General features: G+C 48.6%; 1 pseudogene; it reads left to right on the top strand.

Annotated features, from left to right (window-relative positions):
• The first annotated feature begins 4,986 nt into the window (after positions 1-4,986).
• Positions 4,987-8,115, top strand: LOC135917846 (uncharacterized; annotated as a pseudogene).
• The last annotated feature ends 1,541 nt before the right edge of the window (positions 8,116-9,656 follow it).

The following is a 9,656-nucleotide window of genomic DNA, read 5'->3' as shown; positions in this document are numbered from 1 at the left end:
TTGCCCAAAAGGCACCGCTGTTCTGCATCATGTCGAGAGGGATGCAATAAATTCTCGCCAGGCAAGAGAAAACCACCTTGTGCAAACGTGTACGAAACAAGAGAGCGAGATTAATAACTCCTAGAAATATTTAAAGTTCAAACGTAGTGAAGTGGTGTTGTGGTGGTCAGTGGGGAGGGCAGATGCAACAACTAGATCAGATCACAATAAGTAACACTATAGTGCAAAGTATCCGCAGCTGTCTCAGTCACATCTCCAGTTGCTTGAACCGTAGTACATTGCTTCACCTGGATTGAGGGACTAGAAAATAGGAGCTTATTAGATTCTATAACATGGTGTAAGGTGCTAACTATATCAGCAGAGAGCTGGTTGATTAACTGTGTTTAAGGGCTCAAAGTAATAAAACGTTTGTGAGAGCCACCACAGTGGAGAGCTTTAGATTAATTCTAACCAGGACTGCTTCAGTTAAGTAGTAATGAATAAAAATAAAAAGGTTCAATAATGTACCCGACAATGTGTTCCTAAAAACATCGCTCAAGAGGATGGTGATTGTTTGGCTTATTTACAAACATATTTCTCGGCCTTTAGCGGTTTCACCGCTGGCTGTGTACGTTCTAGAAAAAAATATGCACTGTTTCGCACTTATCACATAATACAGACGTTTGTAATACATGCAACTGAAGGCAACAGCAAAACATACAAAAACCGAAATCGCATATCAAATACAACCAGATCGGACCCGATAATGCACAGCTCGGATACATGCACTGTATGACTGTAGGAAATGGTGTTACGCGTTCAGCCCCACTACATAATAACATATATTTTAACACTTACTCTGGCGAACATATGGCGATCGGGGAACAAGGGCCACACCAAGCACACGCAGCTTCATCATCCTCTTCTCTCTTCGAGTCGACGCACCGACAGCAAGTAGATGCTACAAGTCCTTATCGATGCTACAAGGTTTTTTATCGAGCACCTTTCATTCGCACCACAAATATCTGTTGCGAATTTCCTGTGGCGTGTACATTTACTGTACACCCAATGCTCAGTGCTCAGTTGCTTTCCATTTATTCCACTGCCACTTGGATGTGACAGGTAAGTTGAATTCATCGTTCCGTGCTCACTCGAGAACAGCTAAAATTTTACATTTGTGTCCTGTCGATTTTGTAGACCTAATTACTTATCAATCAACTGTTACCTTTGGCAGGCAGTTACTCGGGAAGTGATGAAGTTTTAGCTAGTACAAATTTTAATGATGCCTGAGCTGCGGGGTGAATGAATTTTCAGGTGAATGTGGAGCGCCCTACTACAGATAAGGACACTCCTTTCACTGGGGACGTGGCGTGCCCCGTTTCTCAATGTGGACGAGACAGAAGGGTTTTGTATGCCTCTCTCCTTCCTGCCTTTCATCCTTAACTTCTAGCTTCGCCTAAATTGTTTAGGCGAAGCTAGATTGTTTAGCCTGTTCTAGAAGGTTTAGAATAACACAGCGAACTCTTTACGCACTGTCTTATTCTCCAAGGTAGTGTCAATGGCACGGCCGACAGGTAGCGCTTCCGACTGGATTTTCTGCGGTTTCCCATTTTGAATTCAGGCAAGTATTGCGGGATTATGTCTCTTTGTTTTCCTTTAACAAACGTCTTGAAAGACACTCTGTAACCACTTCAGTGGACATTGGAAAGACTATGGTACTGATAGAATAAAAGAAAACATCGCTGTCAAAAGAAAACATAGTGTACATTTCGTCAAAACATGCCATTGAGAGATACAGTGCAATTCCAAGAAATCACTCTTTCTTATGGGTGTATTAGTTCATTCAAACACCCTTTTCTTCAGACGTAACGGGGTGATTTACAAACACAAGAAAACACCCTTAAGGGTGCAAGCTTCTTAGTGTGTCCGCCTCTGAAAATGAGACAATGACCGTTCTATTTTCTGTCGTTTATATAGCTAAAATAACTGCAGGAATTTAGGACTCATGGGTTTTTGCATCACTTAAATTCAAGAAGCCTAGATAATATCAGCACGTTATCACACATTAGAGCTCGTGCGCCTGTATGCTTTCTACTGAGGAAATGCCAACTCACACTCATTCACTCAAAGGTCCGCGTTCTGCTTGTTTTATAAATCTGCGCGCGTCCATGTGTGTTCACTGCCAGATTGGTTTGTTGTACTCATGATGCCCCATTTCGCTGGCAGATTTAGTCATACATGAACGCCTGGAGATCACTTTTTTTTAAACAAATATTAACCACTTGGCGCACATTTTAAACGACCGCAGCATTTTCGATACTAAGTCGGGGCTCCTTCTGAACTCGAAATGCAAATTTGTCATAATTTTTATTCATGTTTTTGACGTCATCATGGGTTACTTTTGCCAAAAATGCCGTTAAAGGCTTCTTCCAATGCAAATTGCGCTACTTTTTCTTTTCTTTTGTTCACCACATTTGCAATTCTGAGCTGCATTCTTACTGGCGCAGATGGTAGCACATATTCCCTTTCATACTTCTTTGGCTCTTTTTTTAGTTCTAACACGTGCCTTCGGTAGTTTAACATTTCAATAGTTATTGTGCTGACACATCCACTGTCCAAGCAGAACTACGGTTATCTCACTGGAAAAAAAAAAAACCCGAGAACAGCAGACTTCTGTGACTTTCAGTATCATCACGCGATTTACAATGGAACTGTTTCTTTCGAGCAGCTGCCATAGGAATTTCCGATCCTTTTATTTAAATCAGGTACTTTAAAACGTAACCTGTGTAGTGCTTGCTCTATTTCAGATTTTCCACCTTATAGCACTTTCACGCACTCGTTAAGGAAATTTCACAACCGGCAGTAATTCATCCACACACATTGTATTTTCTCAGAAAATTGGCCACATGTTCCCCCCCTCTCTCTTTCGCTATTTGATTTCGGTATGTTTCATAATTCTCCCAGGGCAGCCAGATAAATTTAACGTTGTCCGTAAAAGGGCACGTATGCCAGTGCACACCTCTTGCATACGTAATTTATAGCTATCGCCCTAATTAGTGCACGAATTTTCAACTTCAACAACACAATCTCAATCATCATCATTATCATCATTATGATGATGATGATGATGATGATCATCATCATCAGTCTGTTTATGTCAGCTGAAGGATGGAAGCCTCTCCCTGTGATCTCCAATTACCCCTGTCCTACGCCAACTGATTCCAACTAGCACCCACAAATTTTCTAATTTCGTCGCACTGCCTAGTCTAATGTCATGCGCTACTGCGCTTCACTTCTCTTGGTACCCATTCTGTCACCCTAATGCTCCAACGGTTATCTAATCTGCGCATTACATGACCTACCCAGCGCCATTTTGTTGTCTTAATGTCTATTAGAATGTCGTCTATCCCGTTTGCTTTCTGATCTAAACCACTCTCTTTCTGTCTCTTAATGTTATGCCTGGCATTCTTCGTTCCACCGCTCTTTGCGTGGTCCTTAACTTGATCTCAAGCTTCCTTGTCAGTCTCCAAGTCTGTGCGCCATATGTCAGCGCCGGTAAAATGCACTGATTGTGTACTTGCCTTTTCGATGATAGCGGTAAGCTATCAGTCAGGAGCTCACTCGTCTCGTGAGCCCAAGGCGTCGCCCCCACCTGGGAGCCACACTAGGCCTACCTGCCCTAACTTCCTACCCTGCAGTGGCAAATAAAGTTGTTTCTCTCTCTCTCTCTCATGATGTCTGCCGTATGGGATCCAACCCATTTTTATACTTCTTTGAATCTCCTTCTCATGGTCAGGGTTCCCTGTAATTACTTGACCTAGGTAAACATACTCCTTCACAGACTCTAGAGACTGACTTGCGATCTTGAAGTGTTCTTCCCTTGCCCGATTATTCACCATTATCTTTGTCTACTGCATGTTAATCTTCAGCCCCACTCTTACACTCTCCCTGTTAAGGTCCTCAATCATTTGTTGTAACTCGTCCGCAGTGTTGCTGAATAGAACTATGTCATCGGCAAACCGAAGGTTGCTGAAGTATTCGCCGTTGATCCTTACTCCTAAACCTTCCCAGTTTAATAGCTTTAATACTTCTTCCAAGCACGCAGTGAATAGTATTGGAGAGATTGTGTCTTCATGCCTAACCCCTTTCGTTATAGGTATTTTCCTACTTTTCTTGTGTAGAATTAAGGTGGCTGTGGAATCTCTGCAGTTTTTTGAAGTAGTAGCTTAGCGCAAATAAAACCACAGACACAAGGAAGACTGTGTCTGTGGTTTTATTTGCGCTAAGCTACTACTTCAAATATGGACGACCAACTAACCCAACAGTCAACTCTTCTAGAATCTCTGCAGATATTTTCCAGGGTATTTACGTAAGCGGTCTGTACTCCTTGATTACGCAATGCCTCTATGACTGCTGCTATCTCTACTGAATCAAGTGATTTTTCGTAATCTATGATTGATTGATTGAAAACTTTATTGTTCCACCGAGCTGGGGTGCCCGCCTCTTAACCTACACGTAGGTAGGGGGGGGGGGAGGAGGACGAAGCAGTCCCCGCGCGTGGAGGACGGTGAGTCTTCACGGTGAATCTTCACGGCCTCAACGGCCAGGCGGATTGCTCGACGCTGGTCATCTTCAGCCTCGCTCTGGAGCAAGGCCTCCCAGCCTTCTCTGCTGTCAATGTTTTCCTTGGCCCCTGGGGAGCCAGCACACTCCCATATTATATGGTCTAGCGTACATTTTTGCTTACAAATTCTGCAGAGTCCCTCGTCTGTGTTAAGCAGATCCAATGTGGTGATGTATAATTGTTTCCCTGGAGGCGTCGCCAAATGCGAGCGTCCTCCAGAGAGAGAGACCGATGCGGAGGCAGAAAGATTCTTCTTTGGGCTACCACAGAACGACGGTCAAGGGGAGAGAGCTGATGCAAGACGCCACCGACGTGGGACTGAACCTAATCATGGATCCGGCCTTTCCCACCAGGATCGGCACATCGGTTACGAGAGACACCACTCCGGACCTTACCTTCGTCAAAACTGACGGAGGATCGAGAGAAGCAACATGGAGAAACACGGGCCAAGAGCTGGGCAGCGATCACTACATCGTAGAGGTCGTCGTACCGCTCGAAGGCCAAGGCAACAGCGGCATAAGGAAGCATCGCATTACGGACTGGGACGCCTTTCGAAAGGCGCTACCCGCGGTGCAACTGGACATTACAGACATCGAGCAATGGGCGGCCAACGTCGTTGAGACGACGGAAGGAGCCACCAGAGAGCTGGAGACGGACGAACGGATAGACAAGATGGACAGTCGGCTGGCCCACCTGATAGAAGCCAAGCAGTCCATAAAGGCGAGGTGGCAGAAGCGACGAACCAACCGAAGTCTAAGGAAGAAGATCGCCGAGCTCAACAGGCAGATCGAGGTCCACTGCAGGGTGCTATGCACCCAACAGTGGAACGAGGCCTGCAGCGAAGCCGACGGACAGATGCACAAGGGCAAGACGTGGAACATGCTGCGGCACCTCCTCGACGAAACCAAGACGAAGGGCCACCAACAAAACAACCTGGCCAGGATCCTACACAAGGCGATCTGCGAACACGGGGAGGACGAGGTCAAGAGGCGCTTGGACGCCAAGTACCTACCGACCACCCCCACGGAAAGACACCCAGATTACCAAGGCAACGAGAACGAGACGCTAGACCGAGACATCCAGACGTGGGAAGTCAGAGTTGCCCTGCAGGATCTCAATGGCAGGTCCGCCGCGGGTCCCGATCGAGTGACCAACAGAGCGCTCAAGAACCTCAACGAAGCGGCCATCGAAGCGCTCACGAACTTCTACAACAAGTGCTGGCAAGAAGGAAGGCTGCCCAAGCAATGGAAAGCAGCCAAGACGATCCTCATCCCCAAGCCTGGCAAGCCGCCCAACATAGAGAACCTCAGGCCGATCTCGCTGACTTCGTGCGTGGGAAAGGTCCTCGAGCACGTTCTCATGAACAGGTGGCAGCGTTACCTGGAAGAATCGGAGCTTTACCCAAATTCCATCATCGGGTTTCGTAAGAAGCTCGGGACGCAAGACGCCATGATCTTACTGAAGAACGAGATCATCGACGATACGACGGGCACCAATGACAACAGAGCCATACTCGGGCTGGACTTGCAGAGCGCCTTCGATAAAGTGAGGCACTCGGCTATCTTGGCCGAAGTATCCAGGCTAAACATGGGCAGAAGGACTTACCAGTACATCAAAGACTTCTTGACGGAACGGACCACCGAAATCTGCGCGGGAGACCTGAAGCTCGAAGAGAAGAAGCTGGGCAGCGTGGGAACTCCGCAGGGCCCGGTGATCTCCCCGCTACTCTTCAACCTCGTGATGATCGGGGTGGCCAACCGGCTAAAAAGAGTAGCGGGAGTCCGGCACACCATCTACGCCGACGACGTTACGCTATGGGTACCGGGAGGAAGCGACGGACACATCGAGACAACGCTGCAAGAAGCGGTCGACGCCATCGCGGAGCAGCTGGGCGGGTCTGGACTCGTTTGCTCTCCGGCCAAGTCAGAGCTGCTGGTGATTCCACCGACAGGAGCGGGCAGGAAAAGAAAGAATATGGAAGCCAAGTACGAGCGTCCCAAGATTACGGTCAAGACAGCGGGAGGACAGGTAATACCGGAGGTCGAGAAGATTCGAGTGCTCGGGCTGCTCATCCAGCGAAACCGTGTTAACGGTGAAACGGTCAACAAGCTCGTGGGCAAAGCGGCCGCGGCAATGAGACTCATCAAGAGGGTGTCCAACAGAAGAGCGGGGATGAAGGAGGAGAGCCTGACTAGGCTCGTTCAATCCTTCGCAGTTAGCCACATAACGTACGTTGCCGCCTTCCACAACTGGAGGCCGAGCGAACGTAACAAGATAGACGCCACCATACGCAAGGCGTATAAGGCGGCACTCGGCCTCCTCGGGAGCACGAGTACCGAAAAATTCATGGCGCTGGGAGTCCACAACACGCTGTACGAAATAGCCGAAGCACAGAGAACGGCGCAACTCGAGCGTCTCTCTGAAACGAGAACCGGAAGACAGATACTGCGGGACCTTGGCCTCGAGCCGAGGGAAGGCACCCAGCAGGAAGACGTACCTATACCGGATAGCATCAACAGAAAGCTCAGGGTCTACCCGATCCCGAGGAACGTGAACCCCGAGCACAACAGGGAGCGGAGGTTGGCGAGGGCCAGGGCTCTCGTGGACCTCCACGCCAGAGAAGAAGGCGCCGTCTACGTGGACGCGGCGGAGTATCGAGGGAGCAGCGACGCATACGCGGTGGTGGCTGTCGGGGCATCGACGGGTGCAACGAAGACCGCGGCGAGCGTCCGGACTCGAGAGGCACACCGGGCGGAGGAGGTGGCCATCGCCTTGGCCATCTCCGACCCCGGATGCACTACAGTGTTGTGTGACTCTAGAACGGCAGTGAAGAACTACGCCAAGGGTAGGGTATGTAGTGAGGCCGCGCGCATACTGCGCAAGGCCGAACACATCGAACACAAAAGAGCTGTGGTGATCAAGTGGTTTCCGGCCCACATGGGCAGTGACGTGTCGGAACGCGGGAACGTGAACCACAACGAGACGGCCAACTCAGCCGCGCGAGGACTAACCAACCGCGCAGCTGCACGCACGGCCGACTCGGAGTGTTGGTCGCGGTGCAGTGCCAAGGACAAGATGACCACCTTCAACGAAATAGTGAAGTGGTACAGACTTAACAGACAGACTATGCCGCCACCTCATCCGGGGCTTGCCCGGAAGGAGGCAGTGCTATACAGGCAATTACAGACGGGGTCGCTGCTCACCCCGGTGCTAGCTAAGCACGTGTGTCCGAGCGTGTACGCAAGTGACGTGTGTAGACTGTGCGCTAAGGAGAGAGCCACCGCGGCCCACATCCTTTGGGACTGTAGTATAAATCCGCGAGAAGCCAGCGAGAAGACAACGATCCCGCCGCAGCTAGAGGCTGCAACGAGGAGCTATGACCAAGAGACACAACTCAAGGCCGTCCAGCAGGTCTCGGCAGCTCTAGAGAGGCAGCGACCGCGCGAAACCGAGGAGACGGGAGCAGCACCCCCAGGAAGGGGGCGGCGACCCTCTCGGTTCCCCGGAAGTAGCGAGGCACGCATGCCTCGAGGAGCACAATGCACGAGACTGACGTAGTGGCCGCGTCGCGGTGAAAGCTTGTCCTCCCTGCGTGGAGGGAGCCTAACCGACTCTGCAGGCATTTTCACTAAAGTTGTTCTCTCTCTCTCTCTCTTTGGGCTTTGTAGTGATCTACAATTTCCCTGTACGTGATCATGCTATCTTTTATCCCTGGAACTGGCTGCTCCAGAGTTGCCCGGTGGTAGAGTGCTCGGGCGAGCTCGTGAGCGGCTTCGTTGCCTGGGACTTCTTCATGGGCCGGTACCCAAATAAAAGTCATGTCCTTCCCGGGAGGGTTTTCGAGTGGAATGTGGAGGGCTTCTTCCGAGATTCTCCCTTAGTTAAAATTTCGGATAGCTAATTTGTTATCGCATAATATTACTCCCGCTTTTGTACCCGCACAAGCGAGCGCTACTACAACCTCTTCGGCTGTACAGGCGTCCCTCGTGCACGTGGAGCACGCTATCTTAACGCACCCGTCGCCATCAACCACCGTCGATACGGTAGCCCCGTATCTGCCGCAAGCGGCGTCCACGTACGCTACGTTATGCGCCGGTGTGTTTTTAAGTTTATTTACCAGAGCCTTAGCCCTGTGAGCTTTCCTCTCTTTTACCCCATATATATGTGTATATATATATATATATATATATATATATATATATAAAAGACGTTCCACGTCCGCCGCCAAGGTCTGTGAGTGGGGACGCTGGCTAACACTCCCAGGGTTCTACTAGTACACATAAAATACCCAAGAAAGTGGATGGGGAAACGCCGCCGCGGTAGCTCAATTGGTAGAGCATCGCACGCGACATGCGAAGGTTGTGGGTTCGGTTCCCACCTGCGGCAAGTTGTTTTTTCATCCACTTTAATTTCCATTAATTTATCATTACTTTATTTCATTTATTCAGCACATGCAATTTCCCCTATGTTGTACTTGGTGTCAGTGTTTGTTGGCTTCTCATTATGTGACTAATAAATATCGGGTCCCTCGGTTAACACCCTTTCTTCTCGTTTATATATATATATATATATATATATATATATATATATATATATATATATATATATATATATATATATACGTAACAGTCAGTAAAACGATAGTGTGAATTAACTTTCTCAAGCTTGCGACGTTAACACCACACTATGCCAACTTGAAAATGGGCGTGCCATTGAAACACAAAGGACGCGGACCTAAGGAAAAGACGTTAGACACGGACGGAAAGTAGACACGGTTTCCTTTAGCCATGGTTTGGGGAAAGTAAAGGGCCTAGCAGGCCAGAAGTCACCGATATCACAGCGAAGAAAGCAACTAGAAGTAGTACCTTACATTCATAATATATATATATATATATATATATATATTTAATTTCCGCGTGTACAGGACTTAACACAAAGGAGTGACCCTTTTTTATCAGCTCGATAGTTTCACCGCTTCAAGTTATTTGTACCACTACTTTAAATGAAAACTGGTCGGTTGCATGGCATGTCATTTGCGCTTATCTGCCGCTAC

Source organism: Dermacentor albipictus, chromosome 2 (genome assembly GCF_038994185.2).
Source record: "Dermacentor albipictus isolate Rhodes 1998 colony chromosome 2, USDA_Dalb.pri_finalv2, whole genome shotgun sequence".
Classification (NCBI taxonomy): domain Eukaryota; kingdom Metazoa; phylum Arthropoda; class Arachnida; order Ixodida; family Ixodidae; genus Dermacentor; species Dermacentor albipictus.
Note: the sequence above shows the minus strand (reverse complement) of the source record. Positions and strands in the feature narration are given on the sequence as shown.